The sequence below is a fragment of the Eulemur rufifrons genome, chromosome 30 (assembly GCF_041146395.1).
Source record: "Eulemur rufifrons isolate Redbay chromosome 30, OSU_ERuf_1, whole genome shotgun sequence".
Classification (NCBI taxonomy): Eukaryota; Metazoa; Chordata; class Mammalia; order Primates; family Lemuridae; genus Eulemur; species Eulemur rufifrons.
In genome coordinates this window covers 17,663,486-17,673,478 of record NC_091012.1, presented here as the reverse complement: position 1 = coordinate 17,673,478, position 9,993 = coordinate 17,663,486, and the positions used below count along the sequence as shown (strand labels likewise).

General features: G+C 40.3%; 1 pseudogene; it reads right to left on the bottom strand.

Moving 5' to 3' along the window:
• Nucleotides 1-726: 726 nt before the first annotated feature.
• On the bottom strand, nt 727-1,885 carry LOC138378102 (Y-box-binding protein 1 pseudogene; annotated as a pseudogene).
• Nucleotides 1,886-9,993: the final 8,108 nt, after the last annotated feature.

The following is a 9,993-nucleotide window of genomic DNA, read 5'->3' as shown; positions in this document are numbered from 1 at the left end:
TCCATTCTTGGGATACTTCACTTAATAGAATGGGTTCCAACTCTCTCCAGGAGAACCATAGAGATGTCGTATCTTCATCATTCCTTATAGCTGAGTAATATTCCATGGTATACATATACCACAGTTTACTAATCCAATCATGTATTGATGGGCATTTGGGTTGTTTCCACATCTTTGCTATTGTGAATTGTGCTGCTATAAACATTCCGGTACATGTGTCTTTGTTACAGAATGACCTTTTTTCCTTTGGGTATATGCCCAGTAATGGGATTGCTGGGTCAAATGGCAGGTCTACTTGAATCTGTTTAAGATACCTCCATAATGCTTTCCACAGAGGTTGCACTAGTTTGCAGTCCCACCAGCAGTGTAGGAGTGTTCCTGTCTCTCCACACCCACGCCAACATGTGTTGTTTTGGGTTTTTTTGATAAAGGCCATTCTCACTGGGGTTAAGTGATATCTCATTGTGGTTTTGAAAAATGAAGTTCTTAAAAATCTCAACTTGACCAGATATGAAACAATTTAAAAACCTTTAAAGGCGCATTGAGAAAAACCAGGCTTTTTTAAAAAACACGTTTGTTATTACCAAAAAAGACATCTTTAGGTAAAAATAATAAAAACCCCATGCTGCATAGATAATGCAGATAGTTCTAGTTATCTGGTCAACGGGCAAAAAGCAAGCACTTAAGGTCTTCAGCTCCAATCTTGTTCATTTCTTATTGCTGGAATTTCATATTCATTTCTTCTTGTTGGATGACTAAACCGGACGATGGTGGAGATGGTAAGCCGGCATTTACTCAGCCCCGCCCTGCTCAGCCTCGGGAGCGGACGAATTCTCAGCTGGTGGATCGGCTGCTTTTGTGTCTTTGCCGTCTTGTGGTTTAGGGTTTTCTGGGCGTCTGCGTCGGTAATTGAAGTTACGGCGGTACCGACGTTGAGGCGGCTGCTGACCTTGGGTCTCATCTCCTTGATTCTCTTTATCCTCTTCATTGCCGTCCTCTCTGGGCTGTCTTTGGCGAGGAGGGCCCCTGCGGAATCGTGGTCTATAACCCCGATACATATTCTGTCTTACTGGTGGTCTACCTTGTTCTCCTGCACCCTGGTTGTCAGCACCCTCCATCACTTCTCCCTGTACAGGAGGGTTGGAATACTGTGGTCGACGCCCATAGGGTCTCCGCATGTAGTAAGGTGGGAACCTTTGCCTGCGGTAGGGCCAGCGTTGTTGGGCCTGGCCTTCAGGAGCACTCTCCGATCCCTCATTCTTTTCCCCACTCTCGCTATTCTGGTAACTCTGCTGGTAATTGCGTGGAGGACCCCTGCGACGTGGATAGCGTCTATAATGGTTAAGGTCTGCTGCGTATTTACTGCCTTGAACTGGAATTCCACCAGGGCCTGTAACATTTGCTGCCTCCGCACCCTTTTCTCCTTCAACAACATCAAACTCCACAGTTTCTCCATCTACACCGCGAAGGTACTTCCTGGGGTTATTCTTCTTTATGGCAGTCTGGTGTACAAATACATCTTCTTTGGTGTCATTCCTGTTGATGAAACCATATCCGTTTCTTACATTGAACCATTTTACTGTCCCCAAAACCTTCGTTGCGATGACCTTCTTGTCCCCGCCGGCAGGCGCCGCCGATGTGAGGCCGCCCGGGCCACCGCTCCCTGCACCGCTGCCCGTGGTGCCGGGCTTGGTGTCAGCAGCGCTGAGGGCGGGGGCGGCGGGGGCGGCGGGGGGGGGGGCGGCGGGCGGCTGCTGGGTTTCGGCCTCACTGCTCATGGTTGCGGTGGTGGTGACTGGGGCCGGCTGCGGCAGCTGCGGCTCCTCCCGATATGTGATGGTAACTAGGCCGGCGGCGGCGGTGGGGCTGCACAGGGCTCTCTGGGGTCCGCTCTCCGCTCCCGCTACTGATCGAACTCTAGAATTTTTAATTTTAATGTGATAAAATGGATCAGTGTTTTTCTACATTCTTATCAATTTTTGTGTCTTGCCATGAAAATCATTGCCCATCCTAAGGTCATAAGGATATTCTTTCATATTTTCTCTAAAAGTTTTATAATCTTGTCTTTAATCCATCAGTAATGCAGTTTCAGATCTTGTACAACATAGGGATTTGATTGCATGTTTTCTTTTTCTCTGTAGCAAACATCCCAACAGTTTTGACTGAGTAGTTCCTATGTGTGTGTAGATCTCTTTCTGGGCTCTCTATCCCATTGATTTGTCTTTCTGCTTAATACCCCATCAACTTGATTTCTCAACCTTCTCTTTCAGGAGTGTCTTTTTGGGCCAATTTAGGCATTTAGTTCTCTCATAGGAATTTTAGAACCGTCTCGTTCAGTCCCACTTTAAACCTATATACATGACATCCTCAGCTAACTTTTTTTTAAAAAAAATACTCATTTGCTATCCATTAAACCCTTGTACTTTCTGCAATACAATCACATAGCAATTGCAAACCAGAAAGAAGACTAATTGCTATGTCAGGAAAGAAGAGGAAATGATTTATGTGAATAGCTAGCCAATTTATTTTATAGTGTTCTTTTCTTGATACCAAATCTTTGTTTTACCATTCTTCCTAGACATACAACAGGCTCATATCTTCCCCACAGATACTATCTAGGTCACCAACTAATCATTATATTCAACTGAAGTACAAGATTTCCATGTGATGTGTAGTCCTCTCTATAAAATCTGCGCTTGGCTTCTCTTGTGGTAGACATACATGGACAAGGTTTCTACTGCCTCTTGACCAAGTCACAGTGGTAAAAGAGTCAAGGATAATTACAACAAAGACTCTCACTCATAAAACAGAAGCATTAAAGACACATAGCAATCACTGTTCAAAGTGACTATGAAATCAGACTGGACTGGTGTTGTGAAATTCCTCTACTCTACTACTTCAAGGTACCAATTTCTTTATTCAGCAACTACAACAAACAAGCCTCAGAATATATAAAGATTTAAATACCAAAGAAGGCTAGTGCTTCATTAGATAAAGTTCAAATCACATGCTCTATCTGGTGGGCATCTCGGTTCCAAATAGGCCCCTTCTGTCGTATGTTTTCACCATCTTTGTCATGACTTCCATGTTTGCTGTGTTCATCTCAAGCTTGCAATAATATCAATAGCATGGATGATTGTGAATGGAAGAAATTTATGAGCCTGGCCCTGGAAGGGGACTGCATCAATTCTCCTCAATTTCTAGTGAACTAGAACTTGGTCATATGGCCAAATGTAATTGCATGAGAAGCAAAGAAATTTACCCCAGACAGTGCCCAGGAAGATGACAATATTAGTTTCATAAACATCAACCTGTATTTGCCCATATTTTCCAGGGAGTACACAGATGGATTTCATGCCAAAGAGAAGTAAAATATGAAGACAGCATCATACAACTTATAAAATAATATTAACAATTATACTGTATATTTTAGTCAATTGGTGGTCCCTATGTGCCAATAGCTATGATATATTTAAATTCATAACTTATTTAATTATCATGACATCTGAAATAAATACATTTGTTATTTACACTTACAAACGAAGAATCTGAAGTTAAAGAGAGACAGTATCTTGCCCAAAGTTACACAGCCAAAAACTGATGTTGTGGGCTTCAGATTCTATTTATCTGATTCTATAACCCTGGTGCTAAAGGTTGCATGATACAGCCAACAATCAAATATAGATGAAGTCATCTGCTTCATAGCAAGAGAGGAGTTAAATGAGACAATCAGTTGAGAGGGCAGGTATATGCTAAAATGTGTAGTTTAAGGTTCGGTAAGTGTAAAGTAGTATAATGTATATGGTATACACCTAGTAAACATGTACTGAGGTATCATGTGTTTTTTTCTTTATTATATTATGGTAAAAAAACACGTAACATAAAATTTACCATCTTAACCATTTTTAACTGTCCAGTTAAATATTAAGTATATTCATATTGTGAAACCCCCAGAATATTCTCGCATTGTAAATCTAAAATTCTACACTCATTATGTGGACAATTTCCCTTTTTCTACTCCCTGTAGAGCTGCTAGTCACCACATTCTACCAATAATGTGTTTTTAAGACATTGTGATTTTGGGATTTAAGAGCCACGTAATGATCAATAGGGTGGGAACAATCTCTTCTTGTATACAGAAACCAGCTCTTTGACCAGCTTCATTAAAAGCTGTTGCATATGAAAAAATACTAGCATATATTTGGGGTAAGAAAATATGATATAAAGATGGACAATACAACCTTTTGAAAGATGAGTATTCTCTTGGATAGAACTGTAATTATTGACTTGCCAGAATTTTTGGATAGGAGGACAGTACGTTTTTGACAGATTGCTGGCAGCCTGGTGACAGGTCGTTTCACTTAATGGTTAACTGTGTGGATTTTAGAGTTAGTGAGACCTGAGTTCCAATCCAATTTATATCATATTAAAACTACTCATCTTCAAGCAAGCTACTTTACCTCTCTGAGACTCAGTGTCCTTGTTTCTAAAATGGCATCAGTAGCAGTCCCTATCTCATAGAGGTGTTAAGATAATACACACAATTATTGTCAACCAAGTGTCCGTTCATTTGCTTTCAGGAGCTGGTTAGCTAGAGATCCTAGCTGTCAGGGACAGGAGTCAAGGAAGGCATAGAGACATGGCACAGAGAAGAAAACAAAGTAAGCAAGAAAGATATCAGGTACCCTGAAAGTTGTAACTCACCTTACACTTGCTTACATGAAGATCTTTTCTCCTAATATGCTCACATAAATAATGTCATTGTGGGAACTGGGAATATCTTTGTCTCCCCATCAAATTCTTCCAAGGAATATCTACCTCACCTCTATGCAAGCCTATCTTGTAGGAGTGGATGCTGATATAGAATAGTGTAAGGTAAAAAGAACAACACAAATCACTGTAATTTTAAGATCCACCATCCCTCATTGCAGACAAGGCTGTCCAGGATAATTAAGAAATACCTAGTCACAAAGTTTCCACCGTTTCCTGTTTTTGTATTAAAATATAAATTTTAATTTTCTATTAAAATGCTATACGATGTTTTTTTCTAATTCTCTAGCCAAAAGGTTAAAATGGTTTTTCTTCAAAGGCTTTATTCCAAATTTAAGTCAAAATAATGACTACATTTTTCAAAAAACGGAATTTCAATCTTGCTTCTAAATATGTTCATTACTTAACCGTGGAAGAAGAAGGCAGGGAAGATACATATCTATTCTAAAGGACGAATTTTAAATACATTATATAAACTCTAAAAGGAAAATCAGACATATAAAGTACTATATCCAATAAACATGCAATTACGTAACTATGTAAAATATTCCATACATTATATAATATGCATATAAATTACATTTATGTGAAAAACAGGCTATTTGATTATAGGACATGTAATTGTGTAGTGTTATATGAACGTGCCTAAATAAATAAATGTATCACTTCTTTGGCTTAAGGATTAGTGAATTGATAAGCAATGCGTATGTGAAGGTTTCCCTTACTGTTTGCAGCCGCAGCGCTACTGGGCAGCCCTGGGGAGCGCCAGGGGCTGAGGCTCAGCACGGAGGCAGCGGTGAGGACCCAGGCGGCAGGGCAAGGGGAGACGCGGCAGACGGGAAGGGAGCTCAGGGCGCAGATGGGCAGGAACCTCTGGCTGCCTGCGGGGCTGGGAGGAGCGGAAGGCGGGGGAGGAGCCAGGGGCCAAGATAAGGGCCACCAACGCGCTGGACCAGACAAAGGGCCACTGAGGTCAGCCCTGACGGGCGCCTCCCTCCAGCACGAGGCCGGCGGGAAGGCCCTGGTTCCCCCACAGCACCTGCAGCGCCCGCTGCGCCCGGGCGCCTTCCCCACCCAGGGCTTCCTCTCCTTCCTGCCAGGATTGAGGTATCCCTCCCTCTCCCAGTGGTCGCTAGAGGCCGGCTGGTCCCTGGATCCCTCTGGCCTGATGGCTCCTTCACGGGAGGTGGGCACGGTGGAGAGGAGCGAGCTTACCTCGGCGTTGTCGGAGGGCGCAGACCGTGCAGGCGAAAGAGAACGTTGTTCCCGCGTCATCCTTCAAGTCCGGGCTCGGGTCCTGCAGAGCCCAGGGGAAGGGTGGTCCAGATCTGGGCTCCAGTTCTCTCTGCGAGGCCGGAGGGCTGCCCAGAAGTTTGCAGGGTCTGGGAGAAAGGAACAGTGTGGAGAGGGTTTGGGGTGAGGCAGCCCAGCGCCCCCTTCCTCTCCTGCCTGGTTTCACGGGGCCGCAGGACAGGTTGAGAATGGCCTTAGCTGGCTGTCTGCCTCAGTGCAAAACTCACCTGGAAGGGAGAAAATCCAATGGTGGGGGGGCTGGGGTAACTTGGGGAAGCTGGAGCCATCATGGCATGCTAGCACGCTGGGACCAGGACACCGGCCTCCTTCTCCTGCGCTGTCTTGGCTTCTTCCCATTGTGGTCTCCTCCTTTGCTGTTCCTCAGTAGCCCTGAGGATGCTGCTGCATATAACACGTACTGGTGTAGTCTTCAGGGATCTGCTTCTGGAATTTCCTACTTCAACATAGGTATATATTTTTTTTACATAGCTAAACTTTGATATACTAAACAAAATCTAATAATTCACGTATTTAATTTTCATTGTGGTTCTCTCATTCCATAACTATTAACATTTCTTTGGTTCCTCTTATGTGATAGGAAATATTTTATTTCCTGGATATGCAATGATGAACAAAATGGACATGTCATATCCATTTGAAAATTACCACCCCTTAGTGGGCTTACTAGACAATGGATAAGCAAAGCTATAAATTAATATGTTAGTAAATATATTCTCATATCCCATCCAGCATTGCTTCAGAGCATAGATTTTCTGATATTAATACAAAAATGTTATTTTTCAAACTGAAGATTAATTAATTGATTCCCACTCCCACTCATTGTTAGAAATAGCCAAACACAAATAATAGTCCTCTGTCCTACAAACACTGAGTTGACACCCAGATGAAAGATATCATGGGATGAGTTTGAACGCTGTCCTTCAGGCTGTTGGCTATGCTATTAGTTCACTAAATAGATGCTGTTTTAATTACAGCCAGTGCTCCTAAACTCAGAGAACCAGAGGCAAAAGTTGCACACTATTTCCACCTAGTAAAACTAAATTATTTGCTTCCTTTCCATGTGACTTTGTCCTCTGCATCTTATAAGCCTTATTATCCAAAGAAGAAAAGTTTCTATTATGTGGGTTTGCAATTTATGCATTAAACTGAAATTTGCATTGCCTTCCAGCCACTTGGGATTTCTTATGTCACAGACTGATAATCCAAAATAGATGAATCCCTAGCCTTTATGGTTTCAAATGTGCCAAATTATTATATACTTATTAACTGTATTCCAACTCCACTGAGTAAAAGTCCAGGGAATGTTTATATTTTAAATATAAATAGAGGTGTATATTACAAATTACTCAATTTAGTAGAATGAAAAGTATATTATACTCAAAGTCTGGAATGACTGAATGAAAACTCTAACGGTGGGGGAATAAGAGGATGTCTTCAGAGTCTTAGGAATATTTTAAGAATCACAGAAAGCTTCACATTCTGCAAAGTGAGAGAGAATAACTTTCTAATTGGTATGTGTCAGTGTATGTGTGTGTTTTGTGTGTTATAACATAGAATGAAAATTCTGGGATCAAAATTACTGAGACCATAGAGAGTGTACTAGGTGGTGGCAACATCCTTGGATTCTGGGGTCAGGAATTATGGATAAATCAAATATAATTCCCCAAGCTGAAGGAGATGAGCTTCAAGAATTTATTAAATGTATACTTAAGTAATATCAGTACATGTTTTCCAAACTGGCTTTCATTTCTCAATATTTCCTCACAGACTGCTCAACTCAATAACAAAGCTCATGGACCCCTGACTTCTTAGGAAGTATTTTACTGATGATACCAATGGAAGCATTGGCAGCCTCTATCTCACCTTCTGAGTATTTGTGCAAATCTGTGATTTACTAAACTTTAAATTGCTGTGGTATGTCTAGCTTTTTGCTTTTTATTTTATGTATGTGTATATATATGTGTATGTATGTGTTTAGTGTCTATCTTGCCTAATTTTATTTAAAGTATTTTATCCTACATAAATATAAAACTATTACTTGTTCTGTGAATATATTATTGTTCTGCTTTTATTACTTTATTTTTTGTGTCAGGTTTCAAAATAGTAATTCATCACCCTGATATGCACACGTGTGTGCACTCATACACACAAACACAGGAATATCAAACACAGGTGTCTTTAAGTAAGGGCCCCTTAAAATACATTCATTCAAAATTTAGCAAAAGAGCTTCTACTTTGATAAACACAGGTGTGCGTGTTTGATTCTCAACCAGAATGATTACTCTATCTCCTTTCCCCATAGTAAACTTTTCCTGAATATTTTGCATTGATTAGTCTGTATTCTGAGAAAAATCCATAATTATTTTTAATTTCCTTTTGTTAAGATATTTCATTGCAGTGTTACCTACACTGAAGTATAATTTGTCATTTTTGTTTCATAACAAGTTCCCCTTGCAATAATAAAACTAGGTTCATTTTCAATAATTTCATCAGCATTGTTATCTTTGTCACAGGATATCACACTCACACTATTCCTTACAAAATTTCTTATGGCAGAGAGTTAACTTATCAATGTTTTAAAAGTATTTTTTTCTCATATCTTTTCTGGATAGTCCTTGAAGGAGTCATGGGAGGACCTTGGTTTATTTAATTTGTGCGTATTCCTTTACACATAAGTCCGTTTTTGTTTTTCTTTTTTAGACAGAGTCTCATTCTGTTGCCCAGGCTAGAGGGCCTTGGCATCAGCGTAATTCACAGCAACCTGACACTCCTGGGTTGAAACAATCCTCCTGCCTCAGCCTCGCGAATAGCTGGGAGTACAGGCATGTGCCACCATGTCCGGCTAATTTTTTCTATATATTTTTAGTTGTCCAGCTAATTTCCTTCTATTTCTAGTAGAAACGGGGGTCTCGCTCTTGCTCAGGTTGGTCTCAAACTCCTGACCTCAAATGATCCACCCGCCTCGGCCTCCCAGAGTGCTAGGATTACAGGCTTTAGCCACTGCACCCAGCCTGCACATAAGTCTTATGAAGGTTGTACAGCTCACTGTTCTTTGAGACACTTGCTGTTAAACTAAGTACCTACTAAAATCACATTTAATTGTAAGAGGTTGTCAAAAATGACAATATACTTTTATGTAGGTATATTTTTAAGTTTGTTTTGTCATTTAGGTCATGAATACTATTTTGCAGTTCTAATATCAATTTGCAAAAACATGCATCTTTTTTAGTCTATTTGTGTTAGCAGTATGTTTAATCCCTTTTTATTTTAAATAAAAAAATGAAAAACTAAGTAGCATTTCTGAAGGATTATGATAGGAACTCTAGTGTTAGGTACTCTGAAGTGGATAAAAGTAAGTCATGGATCCGTATCTATCAAATAATGCTGAAACACTTACATACTTGGGATTAAACATGATATTTAGGTTAAATAATATTCCTAACAATTCCTACGCTAAGAAGTGACTGATATTAAGACACACAGCTGTGATTATTTCCAGAAATTTATAAGTTTATTTTTAACAAATAGACTACTCAGAAGAACTTTGGGAGGCTTAGCTTCCACAAAGAGTCCATTATTTTCTAGAATAGGTGCCAAGATATTTGAAATGCTATTCAAGACCCCTTCATGATTCATTCCCATTTACCTTTCTATCCAATCACCCTCTACTTTTGCCTGGTTGATCCACAACTGAAGCGAACTACTTAAAATTCCCACGTTTCTGTTTCTCACAGTCATTATCTTGGTTTATGGTTCATTCACTCTCCTCTCTCTCTTGCTCTTGCTCTCTTTGTCTCACACGCGCTTTCACTCTTGCTCTCCTACATATACTGTGTTTTTTAGTTTTTCTTCATTTATAAGTCCTAATTCACTAAGCACTTTATTTTATTTACAGTGTTTTCAGTTTTA